Here is a 20,275-nt window from a genome sequence, read left to right as displayed (position 1 = left end):
ATGCTTCACAGACTATCTGCAAATCAAGAGATACCTCATGAGTTGTTCATTGTTATTTTGAAACTAGTTATTCCAGTCTTCTGCAGAAAAGACCCTTTCCTCTTTCCACCAGAAAATGCCATCTACTGAAGATATCTCTGAGCATTAACCAACGGTTCTGTTGACTGCTGGTCAGTGCAGTACTTTTATTAGCCTTTCTACTCTTATCAAAAAGGATCAGGAATTGAAAGAGTGCTCCTTCCTCTGTTAGGGGTGGAGAGATACTGTGATCTGTTGTCTCATGTGGATTGTGTTGCAGCACATTGACTGTTGTTTCTGTACTTTTCAGTATAGAAATACTTTTAAAAGGCTGGAAATACCTTCAAATCCCTTCTTATATCAGTAAATACAGATACTTATGCTGATTTTGTCACAGAAGAAGCTTGAGCTGTCTTGATGTGGTGTTTTCCTTCCCTGTTTGAATTCAGGTTTTTCTTTGATGTTATGCTAAGTTCAGAGGTCATAGTGAAGTGTCGTAAGGTGATACTTTGTAAGTTACTGAATTGTAAAAGTACTGAGATTGTAAAACCAATTTGATTTCTTCAGTGGAAGAAAAGATAATGTGGTATATAAAGAGGTGAACTTGCTGTCCAAAACTTGCCTCTTCATGGGAATTTAAGCAGAAAAATGCTTTGAACTAGAGAACATTCTTCTTGGTGTTAGAGACCTTTCTAGGTGTTTTTAGTTCATAGTCACGTGGGTTGGAATGATGGTCCAAACTCTTACTCTAAGCAGAGTCAAAACTGAATTTAGAGTTGTTTGTTTGTTTTTTTTTTTTTTTAATTTGAATTCAAACTGAGGGCTCTGTCTTGACTTGAATATTTACAGGGGTGGAAATGCTACAACAACTTCTCTGGGAAACCTAGAAAGAAGGTTTTTAGTGTATCTAGTGGGAACCTTTCCTATTTCAGCGTGTCTTGTTCTCTTACCATGCATCTCAGCAAAGAGCCTGTCCTGTAGGTGGAGTATGGATAACTACTGCTTTCTGAGCCAAATCATCCAACCAATGTTTCATCCACTTGGTAGTTAACTCATCTAGACTCTAATACACCAATCTGGATTCAAGGGTGCTGTCAGAGACGATGATGAAAGTTCTGTGGCCAAGGCAAGCGATGCCGGCTGCTCCCTTCATGTTCACAGATACAGTCACTTCATCATAGCAGTTGGTTACATTGATCAAGTATGATTTATCCTTGGTAAATACATGCTAGTGTTTTTCTCCATCATCCGCTCTGCGTGCCCTACTGTTTTTTCTAAGAAGATAGGTTTCATGATTTTCACACAGATTGAAGTTGACCAACATGTAGTTCTTCAGGTTGTATATTTACTCTTTTTGAAGATAAATACAACATTTGCTTTTGCCTAGTCATTGGAATCTTCTCCGATCTTTACAGCCCTTTCAAAGTGTCTTAAGAACTGGGATTTAGTGGCTGAATCTGAAACACCCATTCTGTGAATGGATGGGTCAAAAACTTCTTAATGAAAGTACTTTTCCCATGCTTATTTGTAAAATCAACTTATAGTGATGATTTCCTATCTTGAAGTTCTTGTAGGAAAAAAGAAACAGTGGAGAAATTTATTTTGTTTTCATTTAAACAAGTAACAAAATGAACATTTTCAGTTAAATATCTGAATGTCATGTCATTCCCTTTTAAAAAAGACAAATACTTTCTACTGTGGCTTTCCGTTGAAGTCTCTATTTTAACAGAGTTGGGCACAACCCAGAATTAAAGTTTTAGTCAGTGGAGTTGCAGTATTGTAACATTGTTGGAATCCCAGAAACTTGGTGAGGTAACACGTATGGGTAGAACACAGTCACACAGGTAGGTATAGGCTGTTTAGGAAAGACCAAATGGAAAAGAGGGAGAACTGCAGTCTAAGTTAGGAAGCTCCTTGTCCGCATAGAGCTCTAGCATGAAAGCAGAGATATGACTGTTGAGTCTGTAGGACAGAGTTGGAGAGGAGGGAACACAAGTTATGTTGTTCGGGAGGTACAGATGGCTTGGCGAGATGGAAGTTTTGGTTAATACTTTCTGAAAACAATTAGAGGTCTAACCATTGTCCTCACAGAGGCTTTCAGCTGTCCAGACGTCTGCTAAGAAGACCTCAAAACTTTTGAACCTCCAACAACAGTGGAGGTTCCTAGAAGGTAGAGCTGATGGATTCCTAGCAGACAGGAGTAATGCTCTGTTTGACCCATTGAGCAACAAAGATGAAAGAGGCTGGTGGATCTTGAGTGATCGTGAGAACACTGAGTTCAGGATTTGGAGAAATCTGGAAAGCTGTGGACTGGACTGTGGCTTATCTGAGAATTTGTTAAATTAGAATCCCCAGGGGAGGTGTTCAATAAAGGGCTTAAAAAGGAAACTTAAAAATCTGAGCTGTTGGACAGCTCAAGAAAACACCATCTCATTTTCCAGGAAGATCAGGACTTTGAACAGAAAAGCCCACTTGACTAAGCAAGAGGCTTCTTGATGAACAAAACCACAGAAAAGGGGCATATAAGAAGTGGAAACATGGACCAGCAACAAGAGTATAAAAGCATTACTCATGTATTTAAGGATTAAAACTGGAAGACCAAAGCTCAGCAGAGTAAGGGCTAATGATTATTAATAGGAAGGGCTTCTACAGGTATACTAGTAGAAAAAGGAAAAAATTATGGAAAAGGGCTAATCCTATATTCATCTTCAAGAAAGTAGTGCAAAACTTTGAAAGTGATAAGCTTGTCAGCCTTATTTCCATCCCTGGAAAGTTCATGGCTCCACATGGGTTAAGTTTCCAACTACACGGTCAAGAACTTAATTCTTGAAAGTGCGCATTTAGCAAGAGCCTGCTTACCCAGTCTCATTGCCTTCTGTGGAAAAATGGCTGTCTCTATGAATGACAGAGGAACAGTGGATATATAAGGTCTTGAACAGTGTCTGCAACTGCATTCACAGTTAGAAGTTGAGGGAGGTATGATCTGGAAGTATGAACAATCTACTTAATGGGTTGAAAATCAGCTGGACTATTATCAATAGCTCGACGTGCAGCTGGCAGCTGACTGAGCGCAGTACGCCAAAGGTTAGTTGAGGTCCGTATTTTTCAATACTTAATGATTTGGATGATGACATATATTTGCAAATTACACTGAATTAGTGGGAGTGGCTGACATGACATATGGCAAAGCATAAATCCCAAAGGATTTTGAGAGACTTAATACTTGGGCTGTCAAAGCCTTCATGAAGTAGAACACAAAGTTGTGCACCTGAGGCGTAACAGTACTGTGAATCAGTACAGCTGGGAACTGATGGGCCAAGTGGCAGCTTTACTCAAAAGGACTGGCTGGATATTATGGTTGAAACCAAGTTGAATATGAACCAGTAGTGTGCTGTCATTGTCAATAAATCCGGTACCATGCTACATGAGGAGTACAGCCAGCAGATTAAGGGAAATTATTGTTGCTCTGTAGTTGGCAGTGATGAGCCTATACCAGGAACATTCCTTTTGGGCCCACTACTAAAATAAATGTCAAGAAACTGCATATGTTTCAATGAATGATTGTCAGGGTGGTCTTCATGACCTGCAAGGGAAGGTGGATGGAGTGAGCTTTGTCTGATGTAGAGTAAGCTAATTGCAGTCTGCAGCTATTTGAAGGGCAGTTAGAAAGATGATGGAGCCAAGCTTTCTTGGTGGAGGCAGATGATATAACACAACCAAAGACTTCTTTTCAGCTTCAGGTGTTCACACTGAACATTATGAAAAATTACTCCACTGGGAAGGTAGTATAGCAGTAGACCAAGTCATTCTCTCACAGAGAAACTGTGAAATCTCTACTCATAAAAGTTCTCGGGAGTTGGCTGTTTTATTAACCCATCCATCTACCCTTATTGTGTTTAGATATGCAAGACAAGGGATATATTGGAACTTCCTGCCCTTTGATAATTTTACATTATTTTGGTTTGTTTTTCTTTTACTTTTCTTGGGAGCGTATATGTTTAGATGTGAAACTTCTCTGAATTCACTGGAGATATTTAAACATGCCCTAGCAGCATGTTTTGCAGCTAATGAATATACTTCTAGTGTGTAGGGGGAGAGATGGGAGAAGAGTGAGCCACAGTTGTGTCTCTTTTAATAAGAATGCTTTATTCTACATTGGCACTGGTAGTCTTTTGGGCTTTGTCCTCAGGAAATGTAGTAGTATTTCAGGCTTCAAGATTGCAGTCTGTCTTTTCTTCCTAACGAGGGACTGGAGTTCTAGACAGAGTTATGCTAGACAAGTTTTGTTGTTTTTTATTTTTATATTCCCCATAATTATGAGAAATTCCTTCCTGGTAATGGAATTCTAACAGTGCTTTTGGAGAACCCTTAGTATCCTTGTAGGCTTCATTGCTTCCAATCAACCTCTTGACTGAAATGGGGTTGAGAAAGTGGGACCTTGTGTGTGTGAGTATTTTCACATGTGTACCCATGCACACATGTGACTGTTTTGGGAAACTGGGAGTTCCTCAGAAGCAGTTGGCTCTTAAGCTCCTTGTGTTTCACTAAATCGGCATGTCTGTCACCAGGGCTTTCTCTGTCACTGATGGATGGCAATTCAAATTCATCACAGTAGGAAGCAAGTAACTTGAAAGCAGTAGAGAGCTTTTAAATTCTTAGAGTATGTTTAGTAATCCCTGTCTGTGGCTTCAAGAGTTAGTAAAGACTAGGTATATTCACATCAGAAGACTGAGTTTACTCTGTGAGTATGAACATTGACTTGCTGCAGCAACAGAGTCCAAGTCTCTGTCCTTAATATGTTTAATATGAAATAATCTTCTATTCTGACTAGGACATCACTGATTATCACCCTACCTTCACTATAGTTGCTGCTTAATTGTTACTTTTTAGAAGTAGGATGCCATACTGCTACACTTGATGCTGTTGTCTGGAACCGATGATAATTTTTAAATAATCTTTAGGTCTAGCTATTCCATAGTGGGCATGTGTGGTGAACCAGAAGCATAAAATCCAAGTGAGTTGCTCATGAGTTTGTGTTTGAAAGCTGTAGCATGAAATTGGGTTGTGTGAGAGCTGTGCTTCCTTTCTCTTAATTTGAGGCTCTGGCACTTCAGTTGGTTGCACAACTTTCTAGAACTGTTTATCTGGGCAAGGTGTTGCTTAGGCAATCCTTTGAGTATAGGCTGTTGACGCAGGGCCTTCTGCCAAGTGATTGCCCAATTCTTTTCAATCCTGCACTTTGATTCTTGTAGTGCAGTCAGTTCTGTATTACAATTATTTATGCATGCAAGAATTTTGTTGATTTTGGAAAACTTTTCAGTTTTAATAAATTTGTTTATAAACATCTTTTCTGCTTAATTTTCCCAGTGCCATCTACTTCCCCCTCTGGGGTCTCTAGGTTTGTTTTTTTACATTTGTTTTTATAATTAAAGAACTACTTCTTTAGTAGCTTGAACTTAAAATAGCTGTGTTTAGGCAAAAAGTAAACAGAAGGTCTCTTCCAGGTCTTGGAGCTGTGCAAGGCCTACAGTATGAGCATCTAGATCATATTTAGTGCTGCCAACTTGGCACAATTAAGGCATGGTTATACTGGGCATTGCAATATCATACAGCAAGATAAATTTATAACCTCAAGCAGATCTTATAAGATTCACTATGTATACCAGGTAACAGAAAGGTGTTTGTTGTTATATTAATGCTAGTAATCCCTGTGGGTTCCATGCTGGTAGAAGATGACTAGCTGGTTTTATGTCTGTCTCCACATTGTCTCTTCTCCAGGCTGAATTCTTCATTTGTACCTCATATATTTCAAAATTTGCATCTGCTTCTGTGGTTCCTGTTCACTTCTTTTTGGTTTTGTTGCTGTCCTCTCTTGACTCCTCAATCTGCACGTAGTTGCAGCCTTCACTTCTTTTGGTTAAAGTCTTTCTCCTCTGCTTCTCTGCAGTGACTTTGATCCTTCAGTTTCTGGGTTGGTATCATTTGAGATGTTAGATGCGCTCTCTTGGTACTGCATACTGTCTTTGCTGTCTAGCTGATCTGCCTACAATGTTTAATACAGACAAAAACACTCCGTTTGTATTAATATTGTAACAGCATGTGAAGAAAATATTACTTGATTCCACTAACACCTACTCTGAAAACTTTAAAGTAAAATTTAGTTTATCAAGGTGCTGGAAAAAGAATACAGGATCAGTAGCTGGACTGCTACAAAGTACAGATGACATCTAAAACTGTTGAAAAAAAATTAAGATGTGATTTTAGTGCACGATAAAAATACAGTATGTGATGTCTGTTCCATTACGTAGTGTTACATGTGCGCCAGCTTGTTCTGACATATAAATAAGGCAGTTCTCATTTCCTTGTGAAGCTTTGTAAATAGTGCAGCATACTTGCTGATATTTTCCAAAGTGAGGAAGATATTTCCAGTTTTTCTAAATTCTCATCTCTAAGCATGATGCAAATGTCACTAGTGAAAGACACCAATGAGTACATACTACACTGAGTTCTTACTCATCTTGATGGGTTCTGTTCAGGACAATTTGTAGTTGTTTGGGGGGTTTTTTAGTGGTTCTTTTTGTTTCAAGCAATGTCTTTGATATACCTTGTAAACCCTTTTTAGTCTTTGCTGAGTCAGTCTCACTATGCAGTGGAAAATACGTGTTTAACATAGTTTTTAGTATTAAGACTTAACAGCATAAGGAACTTAGCCATAGTAGTTCTAGCAGAGTTGTTCTGCAATGGTTACCTTGCAGACCTCTTATTCTGAAATGGGTGCTCAGCTTGCTGACAACTTCCTCTTTCCAAGGTGCAGAAGTTACTCCGGAATAGATTACTCGTGGCACAGCCTCTCCATGAGGGAAGTGGAGTGTCAGTTACCACAAAAGCATCCATCTCTATCCAGATGGTAAACAAGCTGTAACTCATTCCTTCTCCGTGTATCCCTTCCAGGGTCTTGAAGACAACCGATGGCTCTCTAGGAGATGACGTTCTAAGCATTGACTGTGTTGGGTTAAAAACAAATTGGTTATGCATGCATCTTTCTGAAAACAGTTATTTGATCTTGTGTCTTGGGAACCAGATGTATTACACCAATGCATTTTTTGAAAAATGCTTGTTTTGAGTAGTTAGGCTTCCATTTTTTATTCAGCTACACTTGACTAAATAGGTGTTTCAGAGGAGAATAACAGAAACGATTGAGTTTGATGCCTACCATTATCCTTGTGCTTCAGCAAATTCTTAGAATTTAATACTTGCCCAAGTTCACGGTTTATCCTGAAATTCAAAATAACTAGCAGCTTTTACAGTGTTGAAAACTAGAAGACAACTGGAACTACTTCAGAAAATGCTTTGCTTCTAAATGCTGCACATAAAGAAAATGGCATTAATTCAGTATGAGTTACACACAATGTCAGGAAAGTCTTGTTACCGACAAACTGTCAATTTTATGTCTGTTCACTTGCAGGAAGCTTAAATTAGGGGGTAGGGGAAAATGGGAGCATTTATGACTCACATGGATTGGGAGATAATAAATCTAAACCTATGTTTACATTTAAAGTAACATAAAGCTTTAAAAATGTTTCAAACTGTTAAATATTTGTAATATTGTAGTTTGTAAATCTTGTGTTTTCATGATTCACTGGGAAAAATGAATTCACTAAGAATGATAAAATAACTCACAAAGGACAATTTCCAATATGTCCTGGATTTCACAGCCCCTGGATGTTGTGAAAATGAAACTGGAAACCATTTGGCACTGCTTGCAGGCAGGTGTGCACTCCATGCTGACTCCCCGTGGTCCATGGGGTCTTGGCACTACTACTCTTTGCATAGAATCTCTAAGCAGAAAGCAGAGAGTGCTCTCACATCAAAATAACTTCTATTTTGTTGGTTGGTTGTGTTTCTTTCGATAAAAATATTATATTTATAAAAAAGTTGTCTTTTAATTCAATGCCCAAAATTATTGAATAACAAGGGTAGAATCATTTCCTCCTCTAAAAGTTGGAAGGGGGGAGGGAGGATGTGAGAGACAGACAAAGGAGACAACCTGCTTCTCAGACAATGAAAGTTTTTATCACTCATTTAGAATGAGAGTTCAGTGGTCTGAACTGATTGTGGGTAGAGAGTATTGCCTTTTGGTAACAATGAGTGTGACAGATCTAAGATAACCTTGTCTTGAACTAGGACAGTAAGACTCTCCATCCTCTCACTGAACACTGGCTATTTTGAATTTCATATTGAAGGCCTAGCAATCTGTATATGATGTATGAGAAGCCTAGATACCAAAGAAAGACAGTGGAGTTTGCAAGGGAGGGTAAGCGTTTGTGTTGGATTTGCTTGGCAAGGTTTTGGTAGCAGAGGGGCTGCAGGGGTAGCTAATGTGAGAAGATAGCAGAAGCTGTCCTCATGTCAGATGGAGGCAGTTCCAGCAGGTTCCAAGATAGACTCAGACTTAGCCAGTGCTGACTCTATCAGCGATGTTGTAGCACCTCCGTGATAGCATATTTAAGAAGGGGGAAAAAAGCTCCGCACAACGGCTGTCAGAGGAGTGAGAAAAATATGAAGGAAACAGCCCTGCAGACACCAAGGTCAGTGGGGAAGGAGGGGGAGGAAGTGCTCCAGTCATAGAGCACAGATTCCCCTGCAACCTGTGCCGAAGACCACTTTGAGGCAGGCTGTCTCCCTGCAGCCTAGACTGTAATGCCCCAATGTGGATGTGAGGATGTTGTGGGAGACCATGTTGAAAACCCAACAATTGAGATAAACAACTTCTGTTGGTCTTTCATCCAAGATTTTAAAAAGGCATAATTTAAGATCTTCACTGTGCGTGATTGGTGAGTGATTGAGCATTCAGCTTATCACTCTTCATCTAAATTGCTTGTTTTCCCCAACATATGGTATTTTCTATACAGTGAGATGAAAGACAAGTCTCTCTTAATCTACAGACTCTCTGGCTGTGTCAACAGTTACACGTGCTTTGTTGCTCAGCCTGAATAAACTTCATCACATGCTGTCTCTTTCAGAATCTATGCAGCTGAACAAGTGAGTTGACACTTGTTCTTCCTGCGTCATCAGTATGGTGTTGTGTTTGGTTGCAGTTAAAGGCTCTTCTGGCTACATATGTATGACTTTGAAGTCAACTGAGTTGTCGGTGTCATGTAAAAGCCATTAGGCAGCAAGACTGTCACTACAGTCAGAGTTTGGCTTGCATAACTTTGCTCCAACAGAAGAACTTGAGTTTGCTCTTGACTCTGACCAAGTCTGTAAGCCTGGAACTGAGAAACATTGTTTCTATTAATAATCTTTCCAGGAAAGTGGTGGATTCCCCAGGAGATTGACCTGGACAGGGTGCTTGGCCATCTTCTCTAGACTCTGCTTCTGCCGAGAAAGGTTGGACCAGAAGATCCTTGAGGTCCCTTCCAACCTTGTATGCTGTGATTTTATGATTAGTAGTAGAACAGGGAATTAGGACAGCAAAGTCTGATCCTCCAGTGACGTAGTGGCTTTTCAGATCGTCAAAGCGCTTGGTATTAATGCTGGTGGTTTAGATTCCATTGAATATTTAATTGAAATATTGTGAGATCATGGGAATTCCCTGCTCTTGTGTTTGCTTTCATTGTGAAATAAAATTATTCTGATTATTATTACTGATTTTGTTTGCTTTGTAAATGAAGGGTTTTGTTAGAATCTGCATGGACATTGTCTTGCAACTTCAAAGAACTGGTGGTACAGTCTTTGCTGGAGCCACCAAAGAGTGGTTTCATTTTTAACTAGTTCATTATCCCTCCAACTAAAAGCTATTCTGTGAAGTGGCTTCGTGTTACAGTAACTTTTGGATATGGACTTTGATGTATTCATACTGTGAGTAAGGCATTATTGCCTTGTGTTTCCCTGAAGTAAAAAAAAATGTTTCACTTAAAAATCAAGTTGTTATTTTAGACAACTGAGATGGTAGTAGTTCAGCCATGTGTGACTGGCCAATTTGGAATGTTTGGTCTAATCTTTCTTGAGATTTAGACTCTGAGAAAGAAATTTTTGCAAAAGTTGTCAAGCATAGCAAAACTGCTGTTGAGGTAAAATGTGCAGGTGAAAAGAAACAGCCACAAGGAATGTCCCATTAACTTGTCACAGTAAACTGGGAGTGTCACCAGCTTCATGAGTTCTGCTCAATCTCTGGTAGTTCCTGTGGCAAAGTTTCCCTATGTTTGTCCTGTTGAGGTGTTGTTAATACACAGGTAGAAATAAGCCAGCTGAAAAGCTGATACTTTATTCTTTTACTCCTTTATGGTGCTTGGACTTAATTTCCATTATGGTCTTTTGGATTCTATTTCCCTTGACATGTAAATTTCCGGAAGCCGTTTAGTGACATGGAGCAGGCTGGGCAGCCAACCCTCAAAGTGAAGGACAAAACTCAAACCTTCCTGCAAATTACTAAAAACTGCAGCCTGCTGCAATTAGATTTTCAAATCAAACCATATGTGGGGCAGCTTTCTAACTACTGCTAATCTATCTGTACTCTCAGGAATGTATATACATGTAGCATTTACCTTTGGTGATCTGTTTTCATCTGTATTTTTGCCTTAAAAATTCTGAACGCTCTTTTAAAGTACATCTGGAGGAAGTGCTAGCACACAATATTCTCTCCAAGTAGGCAGCAAAAATTGCAGCTTGCAGGGAGCCTGACACTTATGTGAATTTGTGGTTCTTCTTGTCTGTCTTTTTTGAAAAAGTCATTTTTCCAGATTCTGATTAATACTGTGCATTTCTGCATCCTGACTCTGAGGTCAGAGGTTTTGTTAATAATCACTGCTTTTATCTTCTCACCTGCTTAACGGGATTGGATGATCTGTTGATTGGCATGAAATGTAAGAAATAATTTTTGGCTAAAATCCAGTGTTTCTGCTCCTCATGTTAACACTCAGAACTTCTAACTTTATTCATTAAAAAAAACCCTAGACACATCAGTCCTTGTTCATTCTTTAGAATAAACAGAATTTTGTGCTGCCATGCATATTTCAGTACTGAAAGGTGTCCATTTGTCCTTCAGATCTGAACATTTATAACAGCAAGAAGCTGAATTCTGTAGCATGATGAGAATTTATCTTGTCTCATGTAATTCTTTTGCAGCAATGAGAAGATTAGAATGCTGTACTTTATTATAAACTTAGGTCTACCATTAATTCTAACTGAGCAGTAGCATCATCGAAGAGAGGTGATTTCTATAAGCTTGAACTGTTTATTCTAACTATTTTTTGATTATTCTACTGAGGTTTTTAAATAAAAAACACATGGCTTTTCCTCTTGCATATTCTGTCTTTCTAGAAAGAAATGTGATTTGTAGTGATTATCATTATTTAGCATATAATTATAATTAGCATATACTTGGCTAATTATGTTGGTGTTTAAAAAGAATTATGTCTTCCTGGCTGCCCACTAGATGAAATATTTTTGATGGCAGACTTTCTTGGTCTTCCTCTGTTTTTAAAGCTGCTGATTATAAAGCTACAGTTTAAGAGCTTTTACCGACTTTTCTGAATCTCTGGATTTCTGGTTCTCTTCAAAGAGAAGCAAATTATTGGGGTTGATTCTTTGGAGAGGTCCTATGACTTAGTGTATGAAAGAACAAAGAGTGAAGAGTGCTGAAGTCAGTTGACTGTCTGAATAAATAACTTTTAAAAGAGTTTCTTTGCATTTTAAATCAATAGAGCTTCTGAGGAAAGACCACCTTAGAGCTTTGTCCTCAGGTTCTAAACTCCTTTTTGGTCACTGCGTCTGTATTTCAAATCTTTGGACTTGCTTTTACTGGCCATAACTGTCAGGGTGATTAACAATAAATACCATTTGTATGGAAGGTTTAGCACATTATAAGATAATTAATGTAGATGATTAATAATAATGTTAGCATGCATGCAGAATTAATTTTCTGCTATGAAAAATGCCACAAATAGTATGTATTATTTAAGTAAAAAAATAAATAGACATAGAAATAATTGAATGTGAATTACATGGGTGTAAACAGTGTGGAATATTATGCTGGAGAAGTGCTTCTAAGGAAGCACTTTGTTTTATCCAGACACACATAAAAGTAAATTTGTGCAGCATTACATGACGTGATATTATTACTGAAGGAATCTGCACCTTTTTGCTTTTACAGGTCAGCAGGTGATGGTGGTGGGGATCTTGTTCTATACACTCAAAAGACACGATCTATAAGGCGTTGTGTAAGATACCAATTCTTAGAGCAACCATCCTAGGTTTTGCCTACCAGCCACAACACAGCTTTGTGGCCTCCTCCTTGCCCCAATACCAGTGTTCAGCTTTTGGCATACCAGGCCCCATACCAGGCTGTGGAGTGTGGCCCAAGTGAATGTTTGTGGGGAGAGGATTTAAAAGCACTGTTAGCTTAAATTAGTAGTGATGTTAAACTGATGTAACTTTCCCTCTGTAGCCAGTTCTTTACAAGGCATTTAGCTGTACAGCTGCCCTAACAGACCTCTTGGGTAAGAGCCAGAAACACAACCTGTGACTTGTCTGGCTGGTATAGTGGGAACCCTGCAGCCTTAATTTATGTGAAGTACTTCTGGCTTGTGTTGCTCATGCGTTTGACTGGGCATTACTGCTGGTCTGAACTACATCTGTGCTGAAGCAAGGTTGCCAGTAAAGCCTTATGGGTAAACCGTTTTATTGTAGACAGTCAAAACATGTCCTATTTAAAAACAAGTTTAAAAAATTGGCAAGAGTTGAGTTGGGCACACATACATGTGAATTGTATACGAAAGACTGTCTGTGTGGAAAATGCTGTTTGTTCAATTGCTTCCATTTAAAACCTTTTCTACTCATGGAGCATTCAAATGCAGATGTATAAGAAAGGAAGGATGTCATTTGAAACTGTGGTACTGTTATTAGCATAAGAAAATGAAGATCCTTTGCTAAATTCTTCTGGGATTCTCTTCTGATAGCACTTGCCTCTTTCTCCTTGTTCTCTTTTAGGTAAACTTAGCTTATTCTGGTGTTCCGTGTTATTTCTCAAGTACAATTTAAAGTCATTACCTAAAACTTTCTCTAGCTCTCCATGGCACCTCTATCCCACCATGATTTGTGCAGCAAGGCAACAGGCAATGGAAGCATAAAGCATAATGTTATGTGTTGTGTTTGATGGTATTGTCTCTTAGAGGTGGCTGCCACTTCAACACCCATAGTTAGCTTTATCAAATTCTACCTCTTCCTCTGGGAATGCAGAACTGTAAATTGTATTTTGAGTGAAATCATTTAGGTTAAGAAGTTTCAGCATAGACTTTTATTCTTCTCATCCTAGCTACTCCTTGTTTCCTTGGCTGTGTGTTTGAACCTGAGATACATGTAATATTTCAAGTGGGTCAGGAGAGGGAGCTGGCATTCTAGGGGTGAAAAAGAATCTTCTTTCTATACAAATAACCCTTTTTTTTATCATGCCTCTGAGTGTGGAAATGTGATGGGGTAGCCTCTCTGTATCTGAAATAACGAGAGTCCAGACTGACTTCTAGAACATAAAGTTACAGGTGAGGATTTTTTTTACTGCTTTGTTCTGTGGTCAATGGTCGCTTTTATCTATTGCCTGAGGATTCCATTTCGAAGTGTTGACAGTGCTTTTCTCTTGGAAAGAGGTCTAGGTTGCCAGTAGTATATGTAGGTGATAGGAACAGTAAGCAGAAACTCTCACCTTCATCTGAGTCCAATAAAACGAAAATGTCATTGCTGGTATTAATGTTGCCAGTAGTAATTGCACTTATAGGGCACCATCGTGGTATTACCTGCTTGCCCTTCATGTGACTTTTGGAGAAATTAAAGGCTTTTCGAGGACAGCATGCCCTTCAGATGACTGATTGGAATGTAAAATTGCCCTGCATAAGGGTTTCCCCACTGCAGTGGGTTAGTCTTAGCCACCTGCCAGGCTCCTACCTAGCCCACTCATTCCATCCCCCCATCTGCAGGCTGGGGGAAGAAAATGTGGAGAAAAAATGGGAACAAATGCTTGTGGGTCAAGATAAAGATAACTCTTTCCCGAACTCAAATCTACTCCTTCACTCCTGACTTCTGTATGCACTTCCTTCCCCCCACCTCCAGTGGTCAGTGGGTCTGTTGTGGAGATGGCTGAAACCAGCTGTGTCCAGCTTGGGACAGTCCCAGTGTCTTCTCTGAAAAAACTAAGCAAGTGGTGCTTAGTTGAAGATATGATAGATTCTCGCTGCTTTTTTTCAGCAGCAAAATGGACTTCTGAGGCTCTAGGTATGCTACTATGATCAGGTTTTGAAGGGCCATAAAGCTCAGCTAGTGAAAGTGCCTATTTTGAAAACAACTGTGAAAAATCAGCTTTCAGAAAAAATTAGCGTTGTTCAGATCATATTATAAATTTGGTTCAATTGTTATTGTATTTGTCACTTGAGGAAGAGACAGAATGTGATTGAGAGGTGGGGAATGAAGTGAGGAAGGAGGGATGTGTGAACTGGCAAGGAAAACCTTATACTTGCCCTTCAAATCTCACCTGACTTTCCTGGGTCTGTTTTATGTTTGTGTTACATAGGACATCTTTCCAATGGGTTACTTGGCATGGGTTTGAACTATTTAATGATTGTTCTGCATGTAAAGTAAGTGCTTCTCTGCTCTATTTTCTGTATGTTCTCTATAATGCTGTTCTACCATTCCAATCTTTGATTCATCTCAATGAGTTTCTATTTTTGAATAATTAAAAATCTTTTCTTCATTCCTATTGCAGGGCTTGAAAATAGCATATGATTCTTCTCCACCCTTAATTCTTTGTGGTTTGGGTTTCTTAGTTTTGTTTGCTTTTGTTTATTTGTTTTTATTATAATTTTTTGTTGTTAGTGTGTGGGGTGTTAATTTTATTTTTTATTTTTATTGATGCGTGACTGCCCTTACATAAAAGGTAGAAAGCATAAGGTGATGCAGTGGACTTGGCCAATGTCAGGCTAGCATGGTAAACATATTGTGATCTGACTGGAAGTCCATTACCATTTGGGTTTTATGTAGTGACTTGCCTGGTATACATAAAATATGGTGATCTATTTAGTTATTCTTGTTCTGGCTTCTCCTCCTGTGAACACTGATTCTTCTTGCCAATAGCTGATGGAGAGATGAAAGTCTGACTGCTGTTGAGAAATGCTGATGTGCAGCAATAGTGAGGTTTACTATACCCACTGTTTGGGGATTTTTTTTTTCTTAATGTCTGTCTACAAATTCTCATTGGCATCTTGGTCACAGAAACCCAGCTCGCTTACACTGTTATGTGCCAATCTGCCCACACAGACAATGTTTTTAAGTGGTAGTGTGCTTTTTCCTTATTTGAAGCTCCCAGTTATCCCCTTGATAGGATGTGACTTGTGAGAGCCCTGGTTTTTGAGACTTTAGTTTTATCATAGGCTTTGAGACTAATTTGAAGGAATCAGCTTGATCTGTTGGTTGAATTTATTGGTTTGGGATTTTTAAAATTTTTTTCTTTTTTGCTTTGGTGTTTTTTCATTTTTTGAGGGGTTATTTAACTTTGCTTATAAGCTATTTTTGCTCATGAAATAGCAGTTTTAGTTTGGGGCCTTGACAGAAATGACTGGGAGCAAAATATTTGTTCTTTCAAGGTTATAATAAGTAAATATCATTCAGGGAATGTTTTTATCCTCTTATGAAGGGCTGAGGGTTTAGTGGTCTGTGTATGCATTTGGCATTTTTTTGTTGTTTGGAGTTTTTTGTGCAGGGGGAAGTTGAGGTGATTTTGGCTGTTGTTTTCAGCTAATTTCTCAAAGGGGCTAAAATTAATTTTGTTCTCCTTCAGATAAAAGCTCACATGCATCATCACTTGTGTTCTCTTCTGGACACATTCAGCACTGAAGCAGTACTGGTGTATTGCCATGACAGGGTGAGAGGCTTAATGGTTATTTGAACAGTGTCACATTTTCAAGGGAGCTCATAGCCAGAAATGAAAACTTGAGTCAATGGTTGGCTGGTAAGAAAATAACTTGATATCTTCATGTAGCTTGAACAAGTTAGACAGCCTCATGGAAGTATGATGTGTTAAGAAATAACTTGCTTTTCTTCAATTAGCACTGAATTTACAAAAAGTAAGCTTAATTTACATAACTTCAAGCACAAAAAATGCAACTCTCTCTACATTCTTATGAATCTGCTCATTAGGTCCCCAGGAGGAAGCTGAGACAGGTACCAAGGTCATGGCTAGTTTGCAGCATGCCCTCTGCCAGGGTGTCATCTTTGGATGGCAGCATGGAAACTGGAATCTAAAAACATGTTGCCGTCTTTGACAGTACTACCTATGGCAGCATTGCTGGGATGGATGACATCATTTTCAGTGCGGGTTTTGCCAACCCAGCCATGGCCTCAAGTGCTTGCTTGGCTGAAGCTGTTAGATACCATGGCAGTTGTGTTGTAATATGCAACTCTTTAGTTAAGAGCTCGCTCTGACGTGCCTACGAGAGTCATGATCCAAAGGATAACTTCACTGTAGTTATATACCCTGCAGTGACCAAGCTTAGGGGATGCAGGGGGTTGTGTCTCTCCTTTCCGTCTTCCTAGAGACCTAATGAACAGATTTGTAAGAATGTAGAAGAGTTGCATTTTTGTGCTTGGAATTGTAGAACTACTGCTTGCTTTCAATACAGCTGAATGTGTTTGAGAATCTGAGGGCTTGACTACCTAGAAGAAAGCAAGTTAAAGGACAGATGATAACTGAGCACCAGGAGTCAAGGCGAATTAGAAGCACAGATGGCTTTATGCATGTATAGCCTGTCTGAAACGCTGGGAGACAGCACTGCCAGTGGCTGTTAAAAGGCAAAGAAAATTCCCACTGCTAAGCAGTATGGCCAACAGATACAGCCTTAGGTTTGAAAACTGAGTTAATAATAGTTCAGGTGTAAGAGGACTGAGCACAACATATTGAGCTATTCTGTTTCAGGAGATGCCAAAGAGAGGGCATGCTGGGTGCCATCAGAGCAGGGCAGTATGAGGCCTGTGGAGCTGAGACTTGGTGGCTACAAATGCTCCTTTAAGAACATATTAGAAGCTAAAACCTTGGGTCTGTGGCCATGAAAGCATAGCAGCCCACTCTGCAAAAATATTTCACATATTTCAGAATACATAATTCAGTGCTTTCTTTCAAAAAAGAAACTAAATCTTCCCTACATACTCATTGCTGCTACTCACTATTCATTTTGGTACACATTGGCTTTGATTGGAAAGTTAATTGGCTTTCAGTCTTTTCTTGGCAGTGGTTCTTTTTTTCCTTATTTTTGGTTAGCCCTGGAACAGCTAAAATCAACACTAATCAGCTTGTTCAGATAGAGCCACTTGGCGTAAAATTTTCCCTGACTGATCAATTTTCCCTTTCCTTCACATCCACCAAAAGCATGTTAAAATCTCTTGCCTATTCATGTGTCCAGTCTGGAAGAGTTTCTAATTAGAGAAGTTATTCTTTGTTTTGTCATGTTTTAGCTGACAATAATTTCCGTGGATTCCCTGAGACTGGAAGTCTCTGGCAGCTAGAAAGATAGCCTACTTGAAGTGTGGACCATGCAGCTGTCACTGTGGCTGTACAAGGTGTTTTATACTTATGCCCATTGGAGTCCTTGTAGGATTTGCACTGAGTCCTTATTTAACGTAAGAATTTTCTCTGATGCTATGACTCATGGTCACAAAGAAGATATGAAGGGGGTTTATTTGAGAAGGGCTTCCATGATACAGAGTGGAAAATCTGGCATGATTGTCAGACAAGACACGGGTGACTGATATGAAACACCTTTTTTTATTTTTTTCTTTCAGTGGTTGCCCATTATCACGGAGCTCCTCAATCTGCAAGTTTAATTCAATCTTTCTGTCTTGATCTTCAAGTGTCTGCCTCGTGCTCATTCACTTTTACCTTAAGTTGCAGCTGTTGTTTTGTTTGTGAGGTGGAACTTTTCATGCCCAGCCCCCCAGTGCTTCCCTGTGAGGTTTCATGATGCTCACACAAGTTCTCCAAGGAACACTCCCCCAGAAACTGTTTTAACTGTTGGTTGGTTTTTGTTTGGTTGGTTTTTTTAAACAAAAAAAACCCACCACCAAAACAAAAACAAAGCAAGGACAAACAAAAAAAAACCCAAACAAAAATTCCCCCACAAAACCAAACAAGGTTTTGCAACTTTTATTACATCACTGTTTCCAATTATAGTAACTTTCATAACAAAGTAATTACTCTAGTAATAGTATATGTATATTGTTTGTTGCCATATACTTCATTTTTTGAGATGTAACTTTAGCAGGTCTTTTGCATCTGACAGTTCTGAACCATCTGTCTAGCAAGGTAGAACTGCAAAATATTTGTCGTTTATGGTTGGGATTTTTTAGATGTATCTTCAGAAAATATGCACAAGTCGAAGGTTTGTAGAGAAAGGCATTAAATTCCAGATGATTAGATTAATAAAAATTTTATTGTATGAAATAATTTTCAGTCTTTATGTGGTACCAGGTTTTGAAAGAGCAAGTATTTTTTTAGCTTCTGTTTTGTCTAGAAGGAAGAGAGAAGAAAAAGACAGTGAAAATTTGAAGTTTCTTGTCATATGGACATTTTTTGCATTAGAGATCGCTACCATGGATATTAATTCCTAGGAAAAAGACTGCTCTTTTCCCTGTACCACCCATTTCATTCAGTGCATAGGTGTGAATTTATCAGTCCACAATCCGACTCCCTAGACTGTCAGTCAGTGAAGAGGCAGAATGAAGGAGAACAGGTCATCCTTTACTTTTAGTAGAGGAAATGAATTAGTCGCATTTATCTGCCCCGTAGTGTACCATCTCAAAGTTTTTTGTCAGCAATTTGTTGACTGCAGCCACTCTATCATCTAAGTGGGAAAGCTCATTTAATGACAATTAAATGTTACATAACTTATTGGAGATTATATGTAATACTGCATTTTACGGTCTAACCGTGCAATGCAGAGCTATTCTCCATGTAAAACACGTTACACATTAACTACTGTTTGGATACAGAAGGTGGAGTATGCTCTCTCTGGTTTCTATTGGGTGTGTGGCTGTTGAAGATAAACATGTTCTGGTAGTTAATGCCATAAAGCAAACACCCATGAGTACAGTAATTGTAGGGCATCAAATCTCTTTTCCCTAGATCTGTGAATTCTTCACATTCTGCTGTTTCTCCTTTTATTGCTTTGCAGGGCTTTCTCCTCCCTCATTTAAGCAGAATCTGTTTAAAATTTGTTCTGCTTTGGTTTGACTTCTGTTAACAAGTGCTGATATTACTCCATATGGGAAAATATGTTATGGATACTTTTGTTCAGTTTATAGTAACTGTTGTACAAGTAAAGACGATGGTTTCTTAGCAATGTACTGTTTTAAGAAACCATTGTATTCTCATCTGCTTTCAATAGAATGTTGAACTTTGGTTAAAAGTGTCTACTATCCACCTCCTGCCCCTCCAAAATAATGAAACAGTATCTTACAATGATAATTTAATGTTTAAGTTTTTATGCAGCTTATTTTAATGGAGCTCCTAATGCTGCTCCTGAAATTTGATAAGATTGAATTTCTGTGCTTCTGCTTTGTTAGTAAAAAACCCCCCAAACCACACCAAACCCCCAAAATTCAACTTGAATAAAATTTGCTACCTACACTTAAGCTTGCATGACCTTCTTGGAAAAAATAGAGATGTAACACTTCATCTTGTCTATTGGTGGACAGATTTTAGACAGCTTAGAAGCCTGAACAGGAGTTCTACATGTTATATTTGATGCTGCTTTTGTGCAGAAGACCAAACAAAAGGAACTGAACGATTAAATTTGTGAATTTTGCTACATTTTGGGATGATGTGGAAATGCCTAATATGTTAGAGCTTTAAAAAATAAAAATTGAAAAAAGAAATTCTTAAAGGTGTATGAGGGGCAGCAGTCACAAAAGTAGATCCTTGTATAAAACTGTAGCTTCAGTCTTGTGCTCAGATTTATGGTTGTCTCTTATGTTTTTAGCCAAGGGGTGTTTTTGCTCAAGAACTTAAACACTTCCTTTCTCAAGTAACACAACGGGATTTACATGAAAAAGTTGTTTCTTATTGCTCCTTCCTCCTACCCACCAAGCTTTGGTTTTAGCTCCACCAAAGGAAGCACTATAAAGCAAAAACTATAAAACAAAGCTACCTCTAAGCTTTGCTTTTCTAGTGCTGAAGAACTGGGTATCTAAATTTTTGCCTTGACCTTAGAACAAGTACACA

General features: G+C 38.7%; 1 protein-coding gene across 5 annotated transcripts in view; it reads left to right on the top strand.

The window, feature by feature from the left end:
* Window positions 1-20,275, top strand: part of EPB41L4B (erythrocyte membrane protein band 4.1 like 4B) — a 172,816-nt gene that overhangs the window by 30,293 nt on the left and 122,248 nt on the right. The window lies entirely within an intron of this gene.

Source organism: Pipra filicauda, unplaced genomic scaffold (genome assembly GCF_003945595.2).
Source record: "Pipra filicauda isolate LSUMZ 115617 unplaced genomic scaffold, ASM394559v2 scaffold331_size1881853_pilon, whole genome shotgun sequence".
Classification (NCBI taxonomy): domain Eukaryota; kingdom Metazoa; phylum Chordata; class Aves; order Passeriformes; family Pipridae; genus Pipra; species Pipra filicauda.
The sequence above is the reverse complement of the archived record's forward strand: the minus strand, read 5'-3'. Positions and strand labels throughout refer to the sequence as shown.